This window comes from Manis javanica, chromosome 5 (genome assembly GCF_040802235.1).
Source record: "Manis javanica isolate MJ-LG chromosome 5, MJ_LKY, whole genome shotgun sequence".
Classification (NCBI taxonomy): Eukaryota; Metazoa; Chordata; class Mammalia; order Pholidota; family Manidae; genus Manis; species Manis javanica.
In genome coordinates, this window is record NC_133160.1 from 40,152,553 (window position 1) to 40,167,109 (window position 14,557).

Sequence of the window (14,557 nt, forward strand, 5' to 3'; positions counted from 1 at the left end):
GCCTGTGGTTGGCTCCTTCATGGTCACAGATTTTTGTTATATTTGGTTTAATTTCTTTTGTTATCATGATTCTTTCTACTTGTTACCTAGAAGTTGCCTTTTCTTCTTTTTTCTTAAATGTTTTTGAGGCAGAAATATAATGTGTAACTCAGAAGAAAACCATGTAAGGTTACTCAGAAAGCATGATTTTAAAACAAGGAAAATAAATCCTTTCCTCTTCAAATTGATGTTTCTTAAATTATTAACACAATAGTATCTCAACACATCCATCCATATATATAATGGAATGTAATGAATCTTTTGAAAAATAATTTTATTTTGTATTAGAAAGGCTAAGGGTAATCAACTTTTCTATAGTTATTCATTTGTTAATCATAGTGTGACTATTTTGATTGTTCATTGGAAGAAAATCTGTGATATCTTTCATAAAGGATTAGCCTGATTTTTTAAAAGGAATTCATGTTGGAGTAATCACTGTATGGTTAACACATTTAAAGAGATGGGACAATTCATTTTCTACCGAATGGTCTACATAATGTAGGTCTAACATTCATGCTGACAAGGATAGGGATATGTGGTGATCCTAATGAATAAAACTCCCTCTAACAACTCCAACAGGTAGATAAGCCATTTTTCTGACTATAGTTTAGCATCTTGACCTTCATTCCCAAGTGTGGGCTTTTGGAGCAATGTTTTCCTTAAGGCAGAATACTGCATGGGTTATTGTCCTATTATTTTTCTTTTTTCATCAATTGATTTCCTTTGTCTAGCAGCTTTGAGAAAGCTTCCTAGTTTGAGGATGGCCATTCTGATTATAGTCTAGAGTATAGGAAATACATGGGTTATTGTACCTGAATGTTTTACTCAAAAACATTTATGTTTCAAATTTGAATACTCCTCTCCCACATCTGTAGAAGAACAAATCAAACAATAAACCTCATGAAGAATAAAAGATAAATTTAAAGCTATCTATATTTAAGAACTCTTATAGGACTATAAATGCATCTCCAACTATTACCAAAGTGATTAGTGAAAAAGTATGAGTTAAAAAAGACACTGTGTCTCAACCATTCCCACTACTAGAAATACACACTCCTAAAACTTTATGGCCTGCTGGTTATAAGTTAAGGTAACCTTTAAAATAAGAAATTGCATTAATTTGCTGTGAATCCAAAGAATTACACAATTATTTCAGCATACCTTCTAACATATACACACCACTTGCACACATGTGGGTAATGCAACATTTCTCAATAGCTTGACTTAACCTGGAGAAAATGCTTTAGGCAAGTCAGTTCAGGATGGTGGAAGAAAAGTAACACAGTTCTTGTATTTAATCAATAATAACACTCCATCTTATGTTTAAGTTTTCTTCCCCTTTAAGTCTGTCTCTGGCTTTGTTCAGTTAATTCAGCTGAACGAAAATGAGGGTCCTAGCACCAGTTTTCACTTAAAGATGTTTTCAAAGGAAAGAATATTTTAAAGAGTAATTGACTCATAGAAGCAGACTATGAAAACAAAAAAGAAGCAACATTTTTCCCCTAAGAGTTAATATTTTGATAGCTTGTTAAAGTTGTTATATAGATTTGTTTCCAGTCCAGTTCAGTTTCATAGAAAAATATTATGGGCTTTTAGAGTTTGCTGCAGGAAATATTATTGAAAAAAAATTATAGCAAATGTCATGTCCAGAGTTTTTTTCTTTTTCTTTTTTGTTTGTGCTGACTCTCAGAGTACATTTAAAAGGAATAGCCAGTCCTTCCAATGTAGAGGAAAAGAGCAGACATTTTTCTAGCAGCAAGTCAAAGCCAAGGGAACTATGAAGCACACCTGGGTGTTCACTGTGCAACATGTCCAGAGTTTTTAGATCATTGAGACACATTCCTGTCTCTGTTTTGCCATGAAAATAAAATGGATCACCAAAATAGAGTATATTCTAGTGACTGAAGTTCATTTAGTTATACATATTTATTGACAGGCATTCACCTGTTATTTTAAGCACTGCAAACAATTCAAGCATGTGTAATATCTTCCCTTCAGGCTCTTATCATCTAGCAGCAGAGAAAAGATATGAATACATGTAAAATTAAATCACAATGAAATATTTAAATAAGTCAGTAGAATTTGAGTTGATCCTTTATGATAGTGAGAAAGTGGATGGATTTCTTAAAAATATGGAACAAAAGGGGAAAATCAATTGATGGATAAAGGATGGACTGACAGTAATAAACAAGTGTAGCAAAATGTTAATTGTCGAGTACAGGTGTGTTCATGGTAAAATTCTTTAACTCCTTTTTGTGTTCAAAAATTTTCATAATAAAATGATGGGAAAATGTCTAGAGTTTTCAGGGGAAGAGTAGTCAACTAGTCTGATGGGCATTTAATTTCCATGCAGATGTAATAAAAGAGAAAGTGTGAAAGGTAACTTCTGTGAATAGTCATCCTTCATTTGTTCTCCCCTTGATTAGATCAGAAGACTGAAGTTCTCAGTGTTAAAGAATGGATTACACTGTGCATCCATCAGAAAAATAACAGAATTTCCAACTCAAGTTGACTTAAATAGAAGCCATGTTATTATTTTATAAAGGAGGAAAACCAAGGTTAGGACAGACTTGGGAATCCCATTTCTCAAAAATTCTCTCTGAGGTGCCTCATCTTCCATGCCACTTGCGAGATGGCAGCAGCAGTCTGCTCCTTGTCCCTTCTGGCAAATGACCGCCCTCACTTTCTCAGTTACTCTGAGTAAACTACTTCTCAAATCTTTTGTCATAAGCTGACTTAGACCTGCTTAGTTCTGAATCAAACTCTGTCAACAGGGTGAGGGATAGAGACCCATGACTTGGCTTAGATGCATCTCCAGAGGTGGAATATTTCTGGGGCCAGTAACCCAGTGACCACACGAGGTAGTGAAGAGACAAATCCTCCAGAGGGGCTGAAGAATAAAGGGTGGGGAAGGCACTGATTTTTAGAAGCATAGTGCTATGACCACTGGGTACTTCTTGGAATGTCTTAAGGGCAGAGTGTGTGTTGCAAGAAGAAAACTATCTTTATGAAATAATTTTTCCGTGATTATAAAAGCAACACATGTTCAACATGAAAACTATAAAAAAGGGCCTCAGAATGAACAATCATTTCTTATGTTACCACTTAGAAATAATCCAGGTTAATATTTCAACCTTTCCCTCAAATATTCCACGTGTGTGTCTGTGTGCATATGCACGTATACATGTTATGTACTGGTTCTGATATTAACTGTGCAATTTTGTGTGCCATTTGCCTTTCCCAACATTAGATCATTAACATTTCCCAGTGTCATTACCATTTTTTCATAAATTTGTCTTAATGTCCATATAAGATTCTATTATATAAAAGTGCAAATTTATGTAAATATTCTTATACTATACAGTGTTTAAACTGAATCCATTTTTGCTTTGTTACTGCAGCTGGAAAGCTGGGTGGGGAGGGTAAGTCTGGCCCAGGATGAGTTCCCCTGTTAATCCAATAATAGTGAAGTAAGTCAAGGGAAAAGGGAAGATTGGGAGAAAGGCTTTTATTTCTTACAGCTTGCTCAGTGTCATTAGTCAGGCCCAGCTCCGTCCATCTCCTCCGACTGCAGCTGACACTGCCCTTCCCCACCTGCCCCTTTCAGGAGGAACTCCATGTGTGGGTCCTTGGTGACTGGCAAATGCCACACAAATTATGTATCAGGAACAGAGGGGAGGAAAGAATGGCCATTTTGTCTCCAATCTTGCCCCAGAGAGACCAGAGGCTCTGAAACATCCATTTGTATTTATATGGACTAAGATCAGGTGGGAAATTCTGGAAACTGTCATTTACCCCAGTTCCTAATGCTGTGATAAATACCTTTATAATAAATTATTGTCTCAATCTCTGATTATTTCCTTACAAAATATTTTCAGTTGGTATATTATTAAGCCAGATTATATGAATATCATTAATGCTCAATACATATTGAGCTTAATAAACTCATAATAAGCTTGTCCTAGTTTAACCTCTGCTTGTGTGGTTATTCCATGGGTTCTGAGCATTACTGTCATTAGTATAACTGTTATTTAGCAACCACTTTTTAGCAGTAGTAACATGTGACCTCGCTTTTCAGCTCCAAGGGGCTCTCCAAGAGAGAGAACTACAAATGTGTTTTCCATCGCTGTTGCTCTTTCATCAGCACCTTGCTTCATTCCTGCCTTCCTTAACATTTTTACAGTAGAAAAGTAGAAGTGGGACATTACCTGTTATATGTTCGTTCAGTACTTTTAAAATCCTCTTTTTTATTTCTTAGCCTAATATATACACAGACTTTATGGTTTAAATGCTTGGAAATTCCTATGTAGACTCCACATAAGATAAGCCATGAGTGAATTAATGAAAGAGCAATGGATGAATGAATGAGTGCATAAAATGAATGAAAATGCACTATCTGCTGGCTCAGGATGAAATTTGTTGTGGCCTTATTAAATCCATAAAATTTGCAAATTGCTTCATAAAAGTGTTTTACAGGTCTTGGCATTTTAACGATGTTTATAGTGTTTTAGAAGAGACAAAGATTTCAGTCTGGTGGCAGTTTGCCAGAACAGGGACCAATTGTGCATACAATTATGCTATTAAGTTATTAAAGGTAGTAAGAAATTTATACAAAATAGAATTTGAATTGTTTTAAGCTCTGTTTGGTTGAAAAGGTTAACAAAGGACAAATCATGTTCTTTAACTCCTTTTTTCATTTTTAATTCACCTTTGTTTCCCACCTATCCACATTATTATCTTGTTAAGTTATGAATTTTCTTTGTATGTTAATAGTGTAAGTGTGATGTCCACTGGTAAAAGATCTTATGATTCCAGTTCACGACACTGGGGAAAAAATCAGTATACCCAAATGTGAGGGAGTTGGGGAAAAAGCAGTTTCATTTCTGGAACTGTCATTTTTGTCCCAGGATCTAATATAGTGGGAGATAATATATGTGAAAGCTTCTTGAAAGTGTAAAGCACTATATAAATGTAAAAGATTAGTATTAGTAGTGTGGTAAATCACTTCTCTGAAGGTTGGTATAGGCCATTTATATTTTTTAAGTAGATGAAAAGAAGAAAAATATGTTTTATAACAAGAATGGCTGATTTCTTTCTCCGGAGTGGTTGAAATACTTTCCCTGCTTTGAGCTGATTAATCCCTATGCCATCTTGGTGAGGGAGATTGGAGGCTCATGGTGCATTTTTATGGGTTTTGCCTACATTGTTTCAGACGTATAGATGCCATTTCTCACAGGTGTACCTAACTAATCTTTCCCTTAATTATTCCTTTTATCACTGAATTTCAGGTAGACTCACCAGAGGGACCCCAGCAGAGAGCCCACTGTAGAAGCATCTCTTGTTAGAGGCAATTAGAAATATTGGTAAAGATTCTGAAGACTTGCTGAAGCTTTGTGGGGCATGGCGAGGGGGAGTTCTCAGAAATTCAGAGGGCTCTGTTAGGGGGAGGGCCTTGGGAAAACTGGCAACCCAGACTCCTCCCCTCCTACTTTCACTGAGCGTTTATATGCTTTGGTTTTATATGAGAAAACTAATTATGGACATTCCAGCACTCTCCATAAAAAGTGAACTCGGGGAGTTTACCAGGTTCTAAGGAGTCTTAAGAAAAGGATCAATGCAAGTGTTGGAGCAGAAAATAGTCAAGGGACTGGCAGGCTGCCAGCTGGAAGAAGAGTTAAAGCAGTTAAATAGAGGTCCTGGAAAATAATAGAAGCTATCTTGAAGTTCTGGCTTGTGTTTGGGTTTCCACTCCTTGCCATGTCTGAAGAAGGTCTTAGTTGGCTTCTCAAGGGCCCTTCATCCCAGGCATTTAAGGGACATCACCGATTTCCCTCCCAATGTCCACGTGTTTTAGAGAGTGAAAGGGCAGGTACCATTATTTCACTACCAGGCACATACACAAACTCTGGCATAGAAAGACTGACTGCTCAACATGATAGACATCACAGTAGAGTGATAAAGCTCATATTTCATTGTTTTCTCTATGAAATTTTTTACTTATTTAATTGATATTTGAGACATATATAAAAAATATACTTTTACAAAATTCCAGTGCCTTCCAAGGCTATAAATGTTTTCCCTGAACTGTTTTAGACATTCTCGAATGTTGGGCCGGTTGGGAGTGACCGTGGCTTCTTGGGTCACAAATTAGTAACCCCTCTGAGCTCTCTCCCCTTTCCTTCCCTGAGCGAGGCCTGACTGTCCCCTGAGGGTCTGCTCCCCTTAAAGCCTACTCAACTGGGTCTGTTTTTAACTCCCACACAGGAAGGTGATCTCCTTGTTCTGAAACAACTTTACTCCCCGTCTTCTGGAACAACAAACAAAAATCAGTTCTTTTGAAACATATGTTTATATGTCCTCAGATTACACCATCTAAAGTTAACCTGTCCTCCTTCTGGTTTTACCCTCTCAACTACAGAACATTTTAGAAAGTGGGTCTGTTGGTGTTTTTTTTTCTTTTCCCCATGAATACTATCTTAAGTTCTGGTGGCTTAGACAAGAGAGTTCTTGGCTGCCCCGTCCATCACCAGAGCCCCTGAGTTCCTTGACCTCCTGTCCTTATGTTGTCTTCTCTCTCTCATCAGTCACTCACCGCATGACCATGCTCCTCTCGACCTTGCCATTGTAATAACCACTTTCAAGCATTCACTCTCCAACTGCCTCCCTTGTCTTTGCAGCTCATTCCTTGAATCCAGCAAGCCATTAGCCCCACACGGATCTCTGCATGTGAGCCTACCACTTGTCACTGTTCATCCTCCTCTTCACGTTCACACTTCCCTGGCATGGAGCTCACAAGCCTTCACCATGAGCTCTCTAGGGTGCACATCCTCAACCCCTTGACTCCTGTCAAAATCACCTACCAAAAAACCCACTGATGGTTAAATCCCATTTCCTACCTACTCTCTACCTGTCCCAGGGCAGCAGAATATATGGCTAGAGAAATCACACATCCACTCTCTCTGGTCTCGAGTGGGCCCTCGGCCTGCTAAGAGACCCTCTCCATGTTTCTCTAGTTAAGTCACTACCCCCTCACCAAGACAACCACTTTACACCTTCCCCAGACATTAAACTCAACCCTAAATCTACTTAATTCTCAGCTGATCCCTAAGAAAATAAAAACTGTCATAAGAGAATTTCATCTTCAAACTGATAATTATGCCAATTCATGTGCATCTGCACCTATAAACTCTCCTTGGATCTCTGGCCTTCTCTCACTCACTGAGTTTGCTTCTACCTCACATATTTTAACTTTTCTCCTAACTTTAATATGTCCCATCTTAAAAACAAAACAAAGCAAGCTGACAAAAAGATCCTTAATCCTAGATCCTCTTTAGCTACTGCTCTAAGCCTTCAGAGCAAAATTTCTCAAAGGACCTGTCTTTAAATCTCTTCACTTCCTCACAACCATTCTTTCTTGGACTCACTAGTCCACTGCAAAATGCACTTGCTAAGGTCCCTGTCGAGCTGCATGTTGCCAAATCTGATGGCCAGCCCTCTGACCTCAGTACCCACTGCAGCCATAGCTGACGTAATGGGCATCTTCCTTTAATACCTTGTTCCCTTGGCTTTGGGCACCTCTCACTATTTTTTTCTTTTACCTCATTAATTACTTATTCTTATACTTCTTTCCTAGTTCCTTTTAAACATTAGAGTTCTCTGGGGCTGAGTTCTATAACCTTTCTTCTCTTTTAAGTGATATCAACCAGACCCATAGCTTTCAAAAGGAATTATGTTCTTAGAAATCCAGCCCTGACCTCTTCCTTATGTTCCATACTCATGCATACAACTATTTTTATTTCATGTTTCTGCTTAGAAACTGAATAGGCATTATGAATGTAAATGTCCAAAATAACAATGAGTTTCACCCAAAACTCACTATTTCCCATATTCTCATCTCAAAAACTGGCACTCCCATTAACCTAGTTTCTAAGAGCAAAACACCTTGGATTCATCCTTGATCTCTCTCTCCTCCTCCTCCCACACTCCCTCCCTCCCTGTCTTCTTCTCCCTTCTCTCTCTCCCTGTCTTGTTCCCCACATCTGCTCCACCAGCAAATTCTCTTTTAACTGTTTATTGTCTGTTTTTCACTAGAATCTAAGTGCCCTGAGAACAGGCACTTTGTCTTATTTGCTACTTTTTCTCCAAATATTTAAGACTGAAATGGACCAACTATGACTCATTGACCAAATGTTTTTTACATTTTAAAATGATTATTTTAAATAACATTTTGTGACACATGAAAATCATATAAAATTCAAGTTTCAGTGTCCATAAAGTTTGATTGGAACACATATGCACTAATTTACATTTTCTTTATAGGTATTTTCTCATTACGGTGGCTGAGCTGAGTAGTTATGACAAACATTTTTATGGCCTACAAACCTGAAAATATTTACTATCTAGTCAATTATGGGAAAAATTTACTGATCAATGCCCTAAGCTAATTCTCTCACTATAACTGAGGTAATTTCCTACCAGTTCCAATAAAAATCTCAGAACTGAGTCTTGTACCCTTGAATCACATGACTACTCTTAAACCAACCCCTGATTAAATGGTTAAGCCATAATCAAGTGGACAAGTTTGGTTCACATGCCTGTCCTTGAAACTGGGGATGGGGAAGACTTAACTCCTTCTGTATCATATGGATTAAATCTGGAGGAGAACACTTTCCCAAGGAAAGTCGAGATGCTATAACCAAAAGAAGGGTGAAAAGAAACTTTGGTAGAAAAAAAACAGTTGTCTTCTACATGGATGTCACTTGCTCTTTTTAAAAAAGCCTGTGGTTTATTTCTCCTGTGAATTATAGCTTTCTTTTGAGCAATCACACTCAGTTAACTAGAATGTAATTCCTGATACCTCAAAAGCCATCTGTATATTGGATAAGATCTGTGTTTTTTTCAAACTCATGGACTCCAAACATGTATAATTATTAGTTGTAAAGCCAATTTTGCTGGAGTGGAACATGGTCCAGAAAGTATAGTAAGGGGAGGTCATATCTGTCCTCTTAATAGTTCCAACATGCTATTGAGCCACCTCACAGAGGTCCTGGGAAGAAGCCAGGCAGCTGGTACCACTGGCACACACAGTGTTCTTGGCAGTGACAGAGGTAAGATGCTCTTTGTATTACACCTCATTCCAGCTCTTCTCCCTCATTGTAAGAATTAAGGACAATCCAGCCAGAGTGGGAGGTTATTTGCTGCAACGCCTTCCTAATTCATCAGGTAAATCATAGTCTTTCAAGATACCAAATTTACAAGAAGAGGGAAGGACTGATTTAGGACCAGTTAGTCTATGTCTCTCCTCAAGGAAGGGAAGCCATTGATGATAATTAAAAAACCCTTTCATAAGGTTAGAAATGTGTTTGTAGGAAGCCCATTGATGGCAGTTTGGAGGCTCTATTATAATAAAGAGGTAAAACAACACAGACTAGAAGGAATGGCAGTGTGAGTATAGCACTGGTAATTCTCCTAACTCAAGTAACTTCTTAGTTTCCCATCCTTGCAATCACGGAAAAATCCTTGAATCAGTGAACTGTTTTTTCATCACAGTGTCAGGATGCAGGGATTTTTAAGATCCACCCTGAAGATAGAGCTGTTTTGGAAATCATAACAACCTATCTGCAGCATATTTCCTTATTGATTATTCCAACTCAAGAAATTAGTTTGAGAATTGAACTTCAACAGTCTTGTGATTCGCTCCATACAAATTAGCAAAGATTTAAAATTTTGAGCTGCTCTTTGCTAGCATGTTTGCCTCTGAATAACTATGCTTTATTCACAATTGTGACGTTTCTTTTTTGTTCATATCTTCTCATTGAGAATCCTCCTTGATAGAGCAAATTTTCTACAATAGAAATGATATTTTTCATGTGACTAATAAAAGTTGACTGCTAAAGGATGAAAAAAATAAACTTTTATAGTTAGAAAACTGTTAACTGTAGATGTAAAATCACATTATTTCCTATATTCCATCCAATTATGGCATAATCCTAAAAATGTTATGAAGATCTCAACCTGAGATCTCATTTTATGCCTTTTCTGGGGTGAAGTCTAGCTCATATAGGGCTCCCAGTGGGCTGTGAATATGTTCTCATTTTTTTAAAAAAGCCATTAATTAAAAATTGTCTCCTTTTTAAAATGGCCTCCACTTCTACCATAAGACTACATTGTGGGTTTCTGACAGAAGACACAGTCAGTGGTCATGCAGAGTGAATACCCTTTAAGAGAATAGTAACTGTGCTTTGTCAAACACTGAAGTGTTTAAAGACTAGGCCTTTGAATGCTTGTTCAATGAAATTAAAAGCAGAGATCCCCATGGCCATCTGTTGGAAATGCTGTTGCAGAGATTCTCAGTCAATATTGCAGGGAAAAATGTTGGATGGAGAACAGGGGATCCCTTGCTCGCTTTGAGCACATTCTCCATGTGAAAGCTTTGTCTGCATTGTTCTTGATGATAGTATGTTGATACCATTGTTAGAACTCTAATGAAAGGTGAGTAGAGGAAGTAGGTTGAACTCAATACTGAAACATATAGAGAAGGCAGTGAAAGAGGGGCTCCAATTTTTGTGGTCAAGTTGTCATCTACCAGTAGTTCAAGGCTCACACCTCTCCCACTAGATTCCTGTAGTGTGAGACTCTTCTTCGCTTCTGCTATACCAGAAAACTTCTAAGATCTCTTCCAGCTCTAAAAGTCCAGGTTTAAGTCAGGGTTCATTCAGGGAAGCAAAACCACTCTGAACATTAAGGAATAAGAAATTGATTAGAAAACTGATTGTCTTGTGAAATTGTTGGGAAATCTGGAAAAATAAAGTGTGAAAAGAGAGTTGGAGGAAGAGTCACTACCCAGCCCTCCTGAAGTGGTGGTACAGGTGGACACATCAGAGCTTTTAAGGGACTATAGGAAAAAAAGGCATATGCAGTTGCCAGCGTGGCACTGCAAAGGAGAGTTGATGTCTATGGAGACTATCACTTCTGTGTTTAATGGTTTGGACCTGGAGTCACCGTTGGCTTGGGCCACTGGAGAGAGGCAAAGGTATAAACACAGCAGGAGACGATGAGGAGAAGCTGGAACCTGCCAACACTTAAGTTTGTCTCTCACCCTCCCTCACCATGGTGACCTTCTGAGAGCAGTAGCAGCCGCTTCATGCCCACTTTCTAAGTCTCGTCTGTCTCTGGGTTAGCCAGCTCTCACCTAGAAGTGTACAAGGAGATGATTCTGTGAAATGTAGGTGCAGTTGGTGATGTTGGCACATACCCTATTTTCTTCTTTACCTAAAATCAACCACTCTATATTTTCTCCTTTACCTAAAGGTACTCAATATTGCCATTAATTTTCAGAAAATTTAACTGACCTTAAAATAAATCATGCTTTTCCCTTAGAGAGTTGCCTTAGAGAGGCTGCCACAACTTGCCCACTGTCACTAACATATAACTAGAGTGAGACATAAGTGTGTGTGTTTTTTTTGTAATCCACTGACATTTGGAGCCTGTGTGTTGCAACAGCAGAAGCTAACTACTCCAGAAGATGGAAAGAATTGCACCAAACCGCTAACAATGGCTATTTCTGTAGTATTCATATTAATAGGTTACTATGACTTTTTAAAAATAATTTTTTGTATCATCCTTGTTATTTTATAACTGGGAAAAAAAATGTAGTTATTTTTCTTTTAAGCATTATGTCAGCCCTTTTAAAATTTCTGACATTTGAATTAAATTTGAGATGAAATTAAATTTGTATCAGCTCTTGAACAAGAGAGATTGTTCTATTCAGGACAAACTTCGAATGTTGATTTAAAAAATGGTCATCCTTGAAATTGACATAATTCCTATCAAGAAACTACTGACATTACGGAACTTGAAAAACTGATTCTAAGATTCATATGGAAATTAAAATGATTTGGAATAGCCAAAGTAATCTTTTAAAAAATAGCAAAATTGGAGGACTCAGAACTTCCTGATTTCAAATGTACAATAATCAAGACAGTGTGATATTAGCATAAGGATAGAAATATAAATCAATAGAATATAATTCAGAGTCTAGAAATAAATCCTCAAATTTAGGACCAGTTGATTTTCAACAAGAATGTCAAACAATTCAAAAAGAAAAGAATAGACTTTCAGAAAGTGATGCCAGGACAACTGGATATTCACAGCAAAAGAGTGAAATTGGACTCCTATCTCACACTACATACAAGAATCAACTTGAAATGGATCAAAGACTAACATGTAAGAGCTGAAATTATAAAATAGATAAGAAGAAAATAAAGGGATCAGTCTTCATGACCTTGGATTAAGGTAATGTTTTCTTAGATATGACACAAAAAGCATGAGCAACAAATTTTTAAAAAATAGATAAATTGAGCTTCATCAAAATTAAAACCTTTTATTTGTGAAATGACACAGTCAAGAAGTCAAAATCCTGTCTATAGATTGGAGAAAATATTTGTAAATCATATATCTAATAGGGGACTTATATCTAGAAATAAATAAAGAACTCTTAAAACTCTCTAGAAATATATAAAGAACTCTTAAAACTCAATAATAAAAGAAACCCTTGATTTAGGCATTTGGCAAAGGATCTGAGTGGGCATTTTTTAAAAAGATACACAACAGAAATGAAAGCATACGTCCACACAAAACTTGTATAAAAATTTCCATAGCAAAATCATGCATAACAGTCAAAAAGAGAAAACACCCAAATGCCAATCAGCTGATGAATGGGTGAATGGTATATCCACGAATGTTATCTACACAGTGGAATACTATTTGGCTGTAAAAGTCACAAACCAAATACAAAGAAATCAAATACCATAAGATTGTGAAACGATTCTCAAAAGCTCTAAATTTGTATGATTCCATTTATATGAAATGTTCAAAATAGGCAAAAACACAGAGATAGAAAGTGGATTAGTGGCTTGGAAGAAAGAGGGGAACTAGGGGTTAACAACTAAAGAGCACCGTGATTTCATTTTGATGGATTTTGGTGGTGGTTGCACAATCCTGTGACTCTACAGCAGTAAAAATAATTAGATTGTACACTTTAAATGAGTGAATTATGTGGCTATGAATTATATCTCAATAAAGTTGTTACAAAAAATCATCATTGTTATATTCCTTAATGTTATTTTATTATTGTTTCTATTGATACCTTTCACTACCCTCAGAGATCCAATGGGCAGCTACTTGTTGTTTTTGTTTTGTTTTGTTTTTCTTACCACAAATGAGGACAGGCAAGCACTACAAGTTTTCAATGGCAGTAGAAATGAAAACACTAAATTCAAATCCTTTTTTCACGTGGACCTCCCTCTCCATCCTTATTTTTCATTACAGTACTTTTCTCCATCTGCCTTTTGCCATCATCCATCAAGGGATGTGAAGCTTTCTCCCTATTAGTCTCAGTTTTCCACTTTTGTAGCAGTAGCTGGAGTATCTCCACCTCAAGTACAAATTCATTCAGTCTAGTAAAAATGTGTAGGTATTTTTTGGGTGCAAGAGTTAAAGCAACAAATAAGACAAACTAAATTACTGAATCTCTAAACTAGATTGGTTATACTCTAGTAGAGGAGAAAATCACTAAGTAAGAGAATATGTACACATATTGGTAAATGCAAATAAATAGCCAAATAAATATATAATATAAATGTGGATACTGATGATTACAATGTAACTCCAAGTATTTAAATTATTTTCTCAGAAACTTTCTCTTAAATAAGTCATATCTCTCTACTCAAAACCACATTCAGGGAATTTCTTTTTTTTTCCTTATTTTTTATTTTATTTTAATTAGTAACACTGAAAATACTTCTTACATTGATTGATTCATCTTCCAGGTATTCATTCAACAAATATTTACAGAGCAACCACTATGTAGCAGGCACTGTGCTAGTTGCTGGGGATGTAATAATGAGCACAGTACACTTGGGCTCTGCCACCAGGGAGCTTACATCTGGGGAGGCAATGTTAATCAAAGACCCACTGAAAGTGAACATCCAAGTTGTGAGTGTCATAAAGGAGACAGGGAAGGCAGGATGAGCGAGAACTGAGATGTCTTTTAGGAAGTTATGTATCCATTAAAAGGACTGCCGTAATCAGTGTTATCATTTTGTGGGTTTACATATGTTTGCCTTTAACAAAACTGAGATGAATGAATGAATGAATCAATGACCTTCAATAGATGCTTCCCCTGATAACCTCTTCTGCATCCTATCTTATACCTACCCAAATTATGGTCTGTTGGCTCATTACTTGGGAATATATTCTTATTTGTTGGTTCTCCTGATCTACATGCATCAGCAATTTTCTATGCATAGGATTTTGTGAAATTCACACCACTAATATGATTTGAAATAAATTCCTGTGTATTGAGTCAATATTATATTCAAAGCATCATATTAGATCTTGCAGAACAGAGATGAATAGTACACGTGCATGCATGCACACATGCATGGAGATTTTTCCTGTAAGGGATGTATAGTTCACATAGTCTGATGCTCAGGCCATCAGAGACAACATTATTTGA

At 36.9% G+C, this 14,557-nt stretch overlaps 1 protein-coding gene and 1 non-coding gene across 4 annotated transcripts in view; one reads left to right on the top strand and one right to left on the bottom strand.

Moving 5' to 3' along the window:
* MACROD2 (mono-ADP ribosylhydrolase 2) overlaps nucleotides 1–14,557 on the top strand; it is a 1,939,939-nt gene that overhangs the window by 1,036,504 nt on the left and 888,878 nt on the right. The window lies entirely within an intron of this gene.
* On the bottom strand, nucleotides 1,712–1,846 carry LOC118973183 (small nucleolar RNA SNORA22). Its single transcript, XR_005062420.2, has one exon. It is a non-coding gene; the product is annotated as a small nucleolar RNA SNORA22 (small nucleolar RNA).